Source organism: Corvus brachyrhynchos, unplaced genomic scaffold (assembly GCF_000691975.1).
Source record: "Corvus brachyrhynchos isolate BGI_N302 unplaced genomic scaffold, ASM69197v1 scaffold101, whole genome shotgun sequence".
In the NCBI taxonomy this organism is placed as follows: Eukaryota; Metazoa; Chordata; class Aves; order Passeriformes; family Corvidae; genus Corvus; species Corvus brachyrhynchos.
In genome coordinates, this window is record NW_008237239.1 from 7931149 (window position 1) to 7944701 (window position 13553).

The 13553-nt window shown below is 41.3% G+C and overlaps 1 long non-coding RNA gene across 2 annotated transcripts in view; it reads left to right on the plus strand.

The window, feature by feature from the left end:
- LOC108445577 overlaps positions 1–13553 on the plus strand; it is a 115539-nt gene that overhangs the window by 47159 nt on the left and 54827 nt on the right. The gene's annotated exons all lie outside the window — the stretch shown is intronic.

The window sequence follows — 13553 nt, forward strand, 5'->3', positions numbered from 1 at the left end:
CTGTGGGGGTGCCCCTCTGTCCCTTCCCCAGCCGAGCTGTGCCCTCCGTGTGAACCCGAGGCCACTGAGCTCCAAGGCAGCAGCACGGCCGTGCTGGGGGTGGGCAGGACACCGGCAGCCCCACAGGGTGCTGGCCACAGGCACCCTGCACTTCTGGGCTGGCTCAGCCTGCCCATGGTGGTGCTGTGAAATGTGCGGGGAGAGAATGGGAGGGGAACACCCAGCAGTGGTCACCAAAGCTGAGCAACCCCACTACATGCAAGAATGAGAAGTGCATGTGTGCTCACAAACCATATTAGGTAGTTCCCAAGGCTGTCTGCTCTTGGTTACATCAGTTTTGCCTCTCTGTGATTCCAGTAGCTTGATAGTTAGTCCCGTTTTCCTTATTTCTAGGGTACAGACAGGTTGTTGGTCCCCAGTTCTGGAATGTTGTCTGTGTTTCCATGCCCCATGGGAGGCTGATAAACGTGGCACCTCTCCCCGTGGCTTCCCCTGGTCACTCTGAGCCCCATCATTAAGCTCTGACACAAAAATCTGTTTAGTCACAGAAGCAGATTGCTTCCATGAAGCGCAGAAATGTAATTTGCCAGTACTTAAGCTACAATATTAAATACTAACATGAAGCTCCTTCCCCTTTTCAGTTCTTTATAGCAAAAAATACTTGGTGTGAAATCTTGTTTCTGCAAGGGTCAATGATAAAATCTGCATCAGTGACAGAGCAGCTTCTGCCCTTCCTATGGTGAGTGGTTTTATTGGTTTTGCATTTAAAGCTGTTCCAATGCATCAGTGCTTTCATTGCCAGTCCAGAGCACTCCTACACTTGCAAAGCTGGTGAGGAGGTCATCTCCATGTTCCTCTTGCCACGGTCATGTCCCCCCCAGCAGGACAGCCCTGCTGGGGTTCATTCTCCGGTGGTAATGGCCAGTGTTTCAGCTCGGAGGCAGAGCACACTCCAAGAGCAGCCGTAAGCCAACACGCCTCACCCCAGGCTCCAGCCCACTGTAGTTAATCATTAAATAATTCTCCTGGTGATGTTATCCAGTGCTGATAAATTACAGATTTCATTGTTTTGCCTGGAGCAGGTTTAAATTGTGTTAATTTCATTGAAGATTGACATTGGCTTTTATTTCCTTTTGCTACTGTTTTGTCCTGTAAAGTGACACACACTACAGACTTAAGATTGCTCATATAATTGGTACAATAGATTTTTTTCTCATACTTGGAGAAAATTTAAATCAGAGCCTTTGAAATACCAAGAACTTTGAGATCAATAAAATACTAATGATAGCGTATTTGAAGAGGAATATTACCACAAATCAAATAGCTTTTAAAACAACCTTATTGTTGACCATGTTTGTTTTACATGTGATCTCAGAATGATTTCTAATTTTATACAGCAGTGAATTTATTCCACCTACAATACACGTTTCTGACACAGGGTTTTCTCAAAAACTGAAGATAAAATACATTATACATCTTCCTGATGAGCCAAACTCTCATCGGTCTTATTCTCTCCTTTGGCAAAGGAAAAAAATATCCCCAGGTAGTCCTACTCTCTTCAGGCAGGAGAAAAAGGCTGTTTTAAGTTAGTGGGATCTTGATTATGACAAATTCCACCTATTCTGGAACAATTAACAGGACAGTTCAATGTGTATTGAATAAAACATATGGAAAATTTTGGAGCTGTAATTTACAACTAAAAAAATGGTATCAAATAATTTCTGTACCAGCAACAATGTGACACAATACAGTAGATTGTTGTGGTAAATAAGAGAAGGTGTTGATTGTGCGCTATTGTAGCTCCCCAAGCAGAATGTTGAGTTCAGCTAGGAAATATTGAATAAAACTTCATATCCCCTCTGAAGCTGCATATCACAGCTGGTATTTTTAATAGAGGTCTCTCTCAATATTTTCACTAGGGTACCTGGGGCTTGCTTTGGTGGGGTTTTGTTTTCTGTTTTTTTTTTTTTTTTAAAGCACATGGTATAATGCAGTCTAAACCCCCACTTTGCTGTAAATGTGCACAGAAATTAATTGAACAATAAATGAGGTGTCAGGTGCCCTGAGGCAATGATAGGTATTAATGACCCTGACCAGCCTCACCTGGGGCATCCCACCCCCTCCAGGGACTCAGGATTTAAGCTTAGCCCTTTGCCCTTGTCTCTCTCTCAACAGTGCTGTAGGGCTGCTGGTCTCCAGCTCCTGCTCTGTGCACCCTGCTGATGTGCACTCTGGCCTGTGTGTGGGCCTCCAAGCTTGGTGTCAGAGCTGTCCTGTCAATATGGACCTGGCTGGCAGTCTGTAGATTGTATCTGGTTTTGACCCTGACCTTCAGCTTCTCCCCTAAGCTTGGCCCCAGGCCTGTGCCTTTGCTATGAATGTGCCTGATGTTGGGACTTGTGGCTGAAGCAGCCCTGCTCTCCCCACCAGCTGTTCTGTGACTGGTCCTGATCCTGCCTGCCTGTCCCGCTGGAGGAAGACATGGCTTAGTCAAGGTAAGTAAATACTTTACCAGAGTTTATTTAACCTGGAGGAACCTGCCCTGCCCCATGTTTCTGTAACCTCTTTCTTAGTAGAAAGGCAAGCTTTCTTAGAAGAATAAAAACATAGCTAGATTTAATATCTTGGAGCAATTGTTCTGCAATAATGTTGCAGATCTAGTGTTCCAGACTTTCCCTCAGGAACATGGGGATGGATAGGGGCTGCAGCTCCTCCAGGAATGTAGCTGGTGGTAGCTGAGCTCACACAGCTGCAGCTGAGGTTGTGCTCACCTGCCTGCTCTTGTGTCTGCCTATTCTGTGCATACCCAAGCTATTGGTCAAGAATTTCATAAATCAAAACACAAGCCTCCTGGCATCCATGTGTTTTGTGCAGGCCATGGTAAAAGATTTGGGGTGGTGACAGTTGGGAGCTGAGAAGAAGCTGGAGGGTTTGTCTCTGGTTTGCTTTTCTTGGCACAGAGTGTTAGACAATGAGTCGGTCCAATTTGCATGGATTGTTTCAAGAGAAGAACTACAATAATTTGTAGCAGAATGGATCAAATTAAAATTTTCCAAAATACCTCCTCAATAAACATCCAGCTCTTAAGAAAGCTGTGGCACAGTTTCATACATTTAGCAGAACAATTTACATGTATAGGCCATTTAAAGAAATGGGATAAATAAAGCACCTTATGTTGCATTTCTCCACCATTTAGAAAAAAATATGAAAAACAGTGTTACTTTAATGGTTTGCCTTTATTTTTGCCCAACTCCATACAAGGCTTGATCTAGCCTCCAGGAAGACAGAGGAAAACTACCTACTGGTTTCAAGGCTTACACTCAGTTAAGCTACTGCTGGGGCAGGTTTCCCAGTTTTCCTCAAAAATACGAAAAATCTCTATTTATTTTGCCAGATTCTGATAGGGCAAGTTTGAAGGTGAAGCAAGAGTCTGCTTGTCTGGGATAGGTGCAGGGTTCTCCTTCAGGATATCTACAAGTGTGTTTGGATGTGTGTCTGTTTAAGTGTTGTATTAGTGTGAAGGTAATAGAAGAATATGGGCTTCATCCCACAAAGTTGTAGACTGGAGCACCTGCCAAATTAGATCCTTTACATGTGGGGTTTGATTGGCCATAATCTCTGAATGTTTTTTGTTTCCAAGTGCTCTACATAGATTAGCCTAGAAGATTAAAAAAACCTGTGGGTCCCTCCAAGTACTTGGGATAATATATTCTCATTTTAAAAGTACAGTTGAATATACTGAGTAAGGGAAAGAAAGACATGAAATCAAGACTTTAGAAGCAAGGCAAAAAGTCACAATGTTTGTTTCATGATACATCTGGGATCTTACCGCCTGGATAGGTTTGAGAAGCAGACCTTCCAAATAAAAATAGCAGAATAATAAAACAATAATAGTAAAAAGCAGTGGTGAGATACTTCAAAAATCTACATTTTACAGAAGTGTAATCATGATTTAAAAATACAAAAACACTGTGACTCAAAAGAGGGAGAGCGTGGGTGTTTGCTGGGGATGAGTCAAAAGAGAAGAAATTTCAACTCCAGAAAGCAAATGCAAAAGATGAGGCTCTGTAAGTAGAGCCTGCAAAAAGGCAGACCAAATTTATGCATTTGTTCTGCATCCAGGGTTCACCTCCATGCTATGCAGAAGTCATTGATTAACTGACATTAGATTGAAATGGGGCAATTAGACAGAGTAAAATGTCTACAGCATAAATTATACAAGAAAAGTGTCTGAAGAGAGCCTCCCCTTTGTCTTTAAGACTTGCCAGCTGTTCCTTTTCTGCCTTGTGATTTTTACCTTTCCAGATAAGCATATTCCTTTCTCTAAATCAATCTGACGGAACAGAGCTAACTGTATATCACAGGCTACAGCTGTATGTCCAGATACATTTTTAATAGGTCAGCCAGTCCAGTGGCAAGATAGCACTGATTCATGTTAGCAGATGAGGAGGAAAATGATGCTGTGGAAGCACCTACAGCAGATACCACTGCACACTTCCTTGGCTCTGATTACTTGAAACAGTTCGTCACATGCTGAAACTGAAACATGTGCTTTGGTCGCCTTTGTAGTCAGTGAATCAGGTGCTCAGTCTTCTACAGTATTGAAAATTAATTACAGGAGTTGGAAATCCTGCTGTTTTCCAGTATAAATAAGGGAAGTAAATCACTGATTCATTGAAGAAAGAAAGCTGAGGCAGTTCTGTGGCTATGCTGGCTCAGTGCTCTTTGCTTGTAACAGTGCGAAGTGTGTTTAAATGCTTTTTTTGTAACAGGAACAATGAAAACTGGGTGGGGTTTTTTAGAAACAGATTACTTTAAGACTCCTCTTATGGTCGTGGCTAAGGTATTGTGATCCAAAAACACCTTAGTACTGAACTCAGCTTGTTTGTAAAGGAAACCTGCTCTTTGCCATGGTCCTGGGGTTGTGTGAGTCTCCATGCCTCTAGCATGCTTTTGCTCTTCCTCTCATCCCACTGCCTAAAGAGGTGTAGGCTGTTAATGGGGCTACCTAAGCAAACTCTTCTACAGAAGCACAGAGCAGTTTGAGATGTATCCAAGCTGCCATTTTCAGCTGCAGTTTTTACAGCCTGTATCCATTTACCGAGTCCAGACCTGACTGAATAGGAATGGTCACAGCTATGGCAGCAGAGCCACACTTGTAGCCTTTTCATATCAGCACTGAATGGGGTTTAGGAGTGGGAGATTTGCACTGGCCTATCTTGTTGAGGACGTTTGATTTGTTCTCAGGGTTGTATTTTGCCTCTTGTAAGGCTGCTCTGAGCCCCGACAGGAGCGGGAAAGGCAGCCTGCCCTGACACACGGGGGACTGAGCTGGGCATCCTTACAGTGCAGTGTGCACTGAAAGCCTCTGAAGGGCTACAGCAGGTTTGGCTTTTGTCTAGTAGAAGGACAGCAAGTCTTAGCACCCACCTGTTTGAGTAACACAAGGAAAGATCACATGGCTGGGCTATGCATTGACATGCCGTGGGCTGTTGTAAGCAAACTGGGCATTAGGCATTTCCTGATCCTCCCTTTACTCAGGATAAAAAGATTAATGCATGAGCTTTTCCACTGTAGAATAATGGGCTATTCGTAGTGTGGCCAGGTGAGATGAAGACTTGATCTTTTGTAAAGCCCAGGTTACTGTTTACAAAATGGGGAAGGGGGAAATGAGTGTTTAAAATTGCTGTTGGCCTGTGCAAAGCAAGTAGTCAGTCCTGTGCTGTATGCAAGATTTGACAGTGAATTGCCCTGAACTGGTGGTATCTGCTGGATGACCTCTTCAGCTTTGCATTTAACATTCAACATATTGTCCATGTAATTCAAGTGGTATTTTCATCCATTCCTTTTCAGGCCTTTGTACAGAAAGGCAGACTTGCTATTTCTGTGTGGTTCTAGAATGGCACTGGTTCAGAGCCACAAAAATCTGATGGTATCTCCCCGCTTACCTGCAGCAGTCAATACATGATTCCAATTTTGTCAGGACTGCCTCAAGCACAGGAATTCCACAAAAATCAGATGTTTATCCTATTTATTCAAGTTTAATGTGCCCAGCCAAGCAAAAAGGAAATCAGGTGAACATTTGGCTAAATGGTATTTATATTATTTTTATGCTGGGCTTTATCTGACATGTCAGACACCCACTTTATATTTTATAGACATGCCTCCCAGCCTTCAAAAATGCAGATTTATGGTTTTTGAAAATATTTTACCTAAACTGAGGGCATTTAACTTCTCATAATTGGGTTGAAGGGTTGTACATATGTGTGTCTCCTCCCCCCTCCCCCCCGCCCAGTCCAACCTGAAGAAAAAGTGAAGTTTCAATTTTTCATGTATAGACCACGAAAAGGTGATGGTTGACTCTAATGATAATATATAAAACACGAGAGAAGTGTAAACCAAGCCAGTCTCATGTGCTTGTTCGGTAATTTCTTGGTGGTAAGGAGTGTTTGTACAGCACTGAAGTTAAAATATCTGAATATCACAAAGACAGCATGATGATTTTGTACAGTGAACTTTTATAAGTCATTTGAAATGAACCTGTCAGTCATCATTAATGGTCTGTGAAACCCTATCCCAAGCTGGTGCCAAGTCTTTCCCACAGAAACCTTGTGATAAGCTCTGCTGTGTTCACAGTAAATCAGGGACTTTCACAATGAGTTACATGATAAGCTTTGCAGGATTGCACAGTAAATCATTGTGTTGAACAATTACACAGTAAGCCTCCTTAGTTTTTTCTTTATGGGAGCATCTGTCAGTAATGGATAAAAGTCAATATTCATATTTTTATGCCACTTCTACTACCTATCTCAAATACAATTTATGGACACTTCTTAAGGTTGGTGGTAAGACCACTGTGTTAGCCTTGTATGCCTGCACATAAGTGATGTAGTTAATAAAGTACTGGGGGACAGTGCACAAGGAGCCTAGAGAAGTCTAAAGGCATCTCTGAGGCTGACTCAGTGATGGGAGAGGTGTCCTTGCCTCTCAGTGGAGCTGTGCCACTTTACACTAGCTGAGCTGGCTTTTGTCTCAGTTTTCCAAGATATGTACTAGGACTTCCAATTTATGCAGGGATTCATATTTACTTTGCTCTACCTTGGTTTTCATTGTCTCATTCAAATTTTTTCAGTCAGCACTGGTATAAGCAGCATCTTTCCTCCTAAATTCTGTTTTATTGATTCTTGTGGTTTACAGGACCATTTCTCTCCCTGCCAGCTCCTCTTATGTGATTTAACCTCTGCACCTATTTGATAGCTCCTATCTTGATTTATTTTTTACCCCCAAATTTCAGCTTTTCAGCTGTCTCCAAGACATCTCCCATTGATGTTTCCTTGTCCTTCAACACTGCAGACTGGAACTTAGCTTCTTGCCTTTCCTCCCAGGCTAATGCCTGGTGCCCCTCCCTGCCTGTCTCCAGGGCTCAGACTTGTCTTGTTTGCTTTGGTTTCATCTCCTCCTCCCTCCCCATGTCTCGCTGCTTCCTAGAGACTTTCAGGGCCTATTGCCAAGTGCTCCAAACATGCATTCTTCTTCCTTGGCAGAGCCTCTTAAACTCCCACTACTCCACCCTTTGTGTGCCACTTCAAAAATGCACGCCTCCTAATCTTCCAATCTTGACAAGATGAAACAAAAGTAAACAAATTTCCTGGTGCCCTTTCAGCATGGTGCCTTCAGGTGTATAAATTGCTGATGTCAGATTGTAGGACACGTCTGCCTTTCAGAGAGCAAGGAATTGTTTGCATTAATGCTGCCTCTATGAAGCACCACGTACTGAAAAGGGCTATCGTGTACGCCAGGGCTGCAGGAACCAAATCCCAATCTGCAGCACAGCAGAAAAGCTCCAGTGACATCAGGGGCTGTAGCTCAGGTTTGTGGTAGCTGAAGGGCTGGCCTTTAGTGGGGACTGTGGAGTACAAGCCAGGAGATAGTTACTGAGGCCCTTTTACCTCTTTTGGAACCCACTGCAGACACAGAAAAATAAAAGCCACAGGAGAGGCTCTCACTGAAAAAGAATACGAAATCTGGACGCAGTGTTTTTTGGTTTTTTTTAGAATGGCCCTTCACATTTGTTTTATTGAGGAATATCTTGTTAGAAAAATAAAATATTTTGGTTCATGAGCTTAGAGCTGCTGCTGTCTTCTAAAATCCTGACATGAGGCATTACCCTGTAAGCGTATGAGAGATTTGCTAGTGGTAGTCTGTCCTGTGTGGTGGAGAAGTCAGGGAGAAGCTCAAGTCTCTGCCAGCCAAGGTTTGTTGCAATCATGGAGAGTAAAGTTTGTGATTTCTTTTGTCTGTTTGAAGTCACTTACGGTTTTCTATAGATGTTCAGTTGAGGTGGTTGTGAGGTTAGGAAGAGGGAAGGAGAGGTGAGAAATACGGAACGCTTTCTAGTCTGCATGCAAAGCAGATCACGTACAGTATACATTGCTAGTTTAAAAGCCCTCGAGAGGATGTTGCAGGGCTCTGATGTAGTAAGATATGTGCAATATCAACACTTGCTGCCCTTATTTGAAATGTCATAAAATAGGATGTGTACACTTTGTGCAGAAGAAGGCTGTGTAGCCTCAAAGAAGTATGTGTAGGTAGTATATTACAGCTTTTTCTGTCTGGCGTGCATCTGTTATGTGGCCAAAATAGAGATTAAATCCTGTCTTGTAGCTAGTGAAAATACAGATACATGCTGTTGTATGAGCAGCCTCCAAACATGGCACAGAACATGGATCTTCACCTTCTGTAGGGGAGCTGCCTTGTGTTGGGATGCAGGAAGCCTGCAGTTTAGGTTTGTGAATGGGGTGTGTGTGTTTGTAAAACATGATGGGAAAGCTGGAATGGGATGAGGTTGTCATGTCACGAGGACATATGTGACCCTCATATGTACAAGTGGAATGTATGTGTTGACACCAGCTTATTAAAGCAGATATTTAGGAGTCAAGAGATAAATTTTAAAAAGGGTTTTATACTTGGGAGCTGGGCCTTTGAAGCTGCTGTTCCTCTCTTTTATAAAAATCAGGAGACATGCTGAAATTGCAAACTGCCTTGTCATCCCTGGAATCAAATCTTCAAATGAAGAGGAAATCTTTTCTTTTTCCTAGAAAAGATGCACTCGCTGGGTCTTTTCAGATACCATTTCTATTTGTGACAGGAACTTTTTCAAGGAAATGAGCAGAAGGTAGAACAGCATGCTGCTTCTGATTGTACATTTCTTAATACGCTTTAGAAATATACACACTGGCAATACTTTTACAAGAAAATGCCTCATCTTTCATTAAAGAATGACTTATAAAAAAAGCCTTGACTTTTGTATGGCTGTGTATTTCATTAGGTATATTTCATACTTCTCTAACAACTAAATGGCAAATAGTTCTGAGTAGTACTGGGAAAGCAATTTGCTTTAAATGGTTCATTTAGGTGAATTTAGCAATTTTATTTTGTATATAAACTGAAAAGCTTTTCTTAGCTCAGCTTTTTCACTTGCCAGAATACAGGTGTTTAGTTATTGAGAGAGATAATGCAAAATCTCTGTAAGACAGTTTAAAAAAAAACCAAAAATACTTTCTTTCCAAATATTATTTTCAATTGCTCCAGATACACAACTTGGACATTACCATGAGCAGGTAGAATTAGATTGTTTGATGCTAATGGGGAACACATCTGATTTCATCAGATTTCCTATAAGCTGTAGGAGCTGTGTGTGCCAAAAAGCAACTGAGTGAACACTAACTCCAGGATAGCACCAGAAGTCAAGTTCTGAGTGTTTTAGATAAATGTTTTTCCCAAAAGTCATCTTGTAACTTTGATCCTCTTAACATGCTACTTCTAGCACAAATTCCTTTGAAGCAGAACAAAAGCACAGAGTAAACAGAAAAGCCAAGCCCAAAAAGATTCACATCAGCAGGCTTTGCAGTGAAATCATAATGTACTCTCAAGCAATGATTTCTCTTACTTCCTCCTTATTACCCTTACTTACCCTTCCTTTACCCTGATGCTTGAATTAAACCAGTGTACAAGTGCTTCTCTTCTCTGAATGTCCTTTAATTTGACAGCCTCATGGCCTCAGTGCCCTTCTTTGCCAAATACTGCTTTTTTGTAGACACAAGTTAATTCCTGTCGTATTGTGAGACAGGGTTGTGCACGGTGAAAGCCCAGCTTACAAACTGCCTCGTTTCTTTCCAGCCCCTGAGGAATTCTGAATGTGTCAGTAAGAGCAGATAAAACTATCAGCATGTTCCTTCTGCTTTCTTCTCAGAATTTTTCTCAGCTGTATCCTAAAACATGGGGTGTTTGTTTTCTTTCTTTTTATTTTTCCCACTGCTTGCCCCATCCACTTTGTCCCTCTCCCCCCCTTTCTCAGCTCCCCTGTAGGAATGCAATATATCTTCACTTAGTGTCCTTGCTGCAATTAGTTTGCATGGCTGGAAGGAAACTGCACTGTCACTCATGAGCCTTTACACCTGCCAAAGCTAATGAGCTAAATTTGACCCTCATTCTGACAGATTATTTAGAACTTCACACTCCTAGGAGAGTTGTGGCGTCCCAAAGGAGCATCTGAGGGTTACTACAAATATTTCTATTAACAAAAGATTTAACATGCTTTATGTAATATAGATATTATTTAATAGATCCTATTTCAGATATAAAATGCATTTTTTTCATTGACTATCGTAATTCAAGTTGCAATAGCAGAAATAAAATAATGGTATTTTTATTGATAGCTGATACTTCAAAAGTTTCTTCCGACCAATAGACGTGATGCAGCAACAGCAGTTTTTACCAAAGGTCCTTCTGCCTGGCCTGACCTGGGGGCCTGTCCTTTTATTTTGGTCTATATCTGTCCTCCTTGTATCCCTGATGGCAGTGACTCTATTTCTGAGTGATGGTGACTGAGGTGGGATCAGAACTGGGTCCTAAAAATCATTGTTTTGGTGACATAACTCAAAATTATGACAAATAGGAAAAGGAGATGGGTAGTTGTTCTAAAGACATTAAGTGATTAGCGATGGGTGAACATGATGTTTGTGGTCTGATAAGAAAAGTACTCAGAAGACGAAACACACGTTTTCCAAAGCTCTTGTCTGGTGGGGAAGGGGGTGATGAAAGGCTGGTGGTGCACCCTTGGGACTTTCTCCATGTCCATCTGGATGTGTAGCAGAGGAGGGGAGTGCTGCCAGTGGCACTCTGCTGAGGTGGGGCAGGTGTCCCCAAACTAGAGAGCAAGCTGGTACGCATTGATTTGTCTGGTTTTTGGTTTTTTTAATCTCTGTGGACAGACTGTTATTTTATGAGGAGTTTTCAGATTAAGGTCTAGACAACCTAGAGAGCCTTTCAAAAGATCCACAAACCCTCTGAGCCAGTGTGTTGTATTTATCTCTTAAGGAACCTTGTCATTAGGCTCAAATTAAAAATGAGCTGTCAGTTTCTATTAATAATTAATGCCGAAATGTTAGCACTTTGAGAGACTGTTTCAAGTGTAACACATTGCATTTAATGCTGAACAGTTTTATATTTACAGTAATTCCACCTTTCATCCCTTAATGTCAACCTCTAAATCTTTAATACTTTAATCACACTTCTTATTTTGATATCCCAAGTGAGCTGTTCTAACCTGTGTCCTCTCCCTTTCGATAAGGTGCACATTTTATACTGGAAGGTTAGTCAGCAGCACTTGTTAATTATTAAGGAAAACAAAATGCTATTGCTGGAAAATTATGTTTGTTCCCAGCTGTGTGTGTTACCTTTAATCTGTACTGACAAGAAGCAAGAGGAATCATAAAATAATCAGAGGAGCCAGGAGAGAGGATTGTTTGTGAAGAACATTACCCAGCAGAAATGTAGACAGCCTTGATTTGATTCCATAAATGAACCTAATTACTGGATAATGTATTGTTCTATGGAAATAACGTATCTGTAAACGACGTAGTTAAAAGAAGGCTCTGTGAATTTGAAAGCAAATGATTTTTACTTTTGAGCTGTGATCCCTATAGCATATTCCTGGACAGCACTAACTCAGTGAGAGCTTTGGTCTTGTGCACAGGCTACACTAAAATTCCCCATCCTGCAGCATATGTCTGTGAGCCAAATTCTTTATTTGCAGCCTTCCAGTTGTGAATAGGGGAAAATTCTGCAGAGACACAGACCACCTAAATGTGTTGTGGAATTTTCTTTCTAAAGTGCTTCTTTGTCTCCTGTAAATATCCAAGATATAATAAAATAAATACTTGGAATTTTCTTAACTGCAAGGCTAATAATGAATATTCCAGAGAACTAGAAAAGGCACTGAAATGAATTCCAAAGAAAGGAGACTTTTTTGAACTTGTAGTTATAAAATATATTGCTTCAATTTGTTTGTGTTTCCTTTGCTGTTTCAGAATAACTCCTTGAAGTGAGATGTATCTATACAGTTAATATGGTATTTGTGATCAAGCTTACATAGTATTAATGGGTTATAGAACAATATTAAACTAATAACCTACTGCTTAATTACTGGAATCAGGAGAATGAGACTCTGCCTTGCACCTGGCAGATTCATGTGCCATACATATTGTATCTTGCTACCAATTTATGTTAGCAATTTGTTATTCAGGCACACGTTTTTTGAGATAGTTGCTTAAGACTATTATCCATATCTTTTTCCCTGAGTGCTATTGTACGGAGAAGGCAGAAAGGTGTTTCACTGTAGCAGAAACCTCAGCTTGCCTCTTCCTTTGCAGAGACTGGAAAGAAGGTCTGGTGCTGGGGAGGGACCTGCTCTGTCCTTTGGGAGCCCATATGGATGGGCCCCATAAGGCTGTCCTTGTATGGACTGTGTTTTAATCATGTGTATCTATCTGTGGGAAGACACCCAGTCTCTGAATTTGAATGCTAACCATTTTTCTTTAATAATGTGTTATTTCTCTTTTTCCCCTGCATCATGTGCTTTTTTTCCTCCATCTTGTTCATAGGCATGTTTCTCACATGCATACCTGAATATTTCTCCATTGCCTTTGCTTTGATAGCTGGAGTTCAAACATACTGTGCAACTCACAGCAAGTACTACCTCACTGCATGACTATCCATTTGAAATCAGGGGACTGTTAGACTGAGACTCCAAAAAATCCCCATCATGTCTGGCCTGGCCATTCCCACCCAGGCAGAGTGCTGTGCAATCAGGTGGTGCTTGGCACCCATTTCTCTTAGGTGCTAGTAAAAGCATGATGTGTAAAGTGAAGTTTCAATGCTGTATTATGATCAATTCTAGCAGCATTTCCACCACAGGTGCATGTATTTCAGTGAGACTAAACTGGAGTAAAAGAAGGTTGGATTTTTCTCAGCCTGTGAACTTATGCTTGTATTATCAGCTCTCAGCAATATTATCTGCTTCTTTTATCAGGCTCTCATTGTCTGGGCTTTTTTATAATTATATGAAGAGTGGATGAAGTCCTATTAAGTTGTCTGTGACTAGAAAAAGAATTACTGCACTGATACTTTCAATCCTCTCTGGCATGTAAAAAAGGCTTTCAGAGTTTACTGAACCTCCACCTCACACATCAAAAAAGAAATAGAAAAATTCC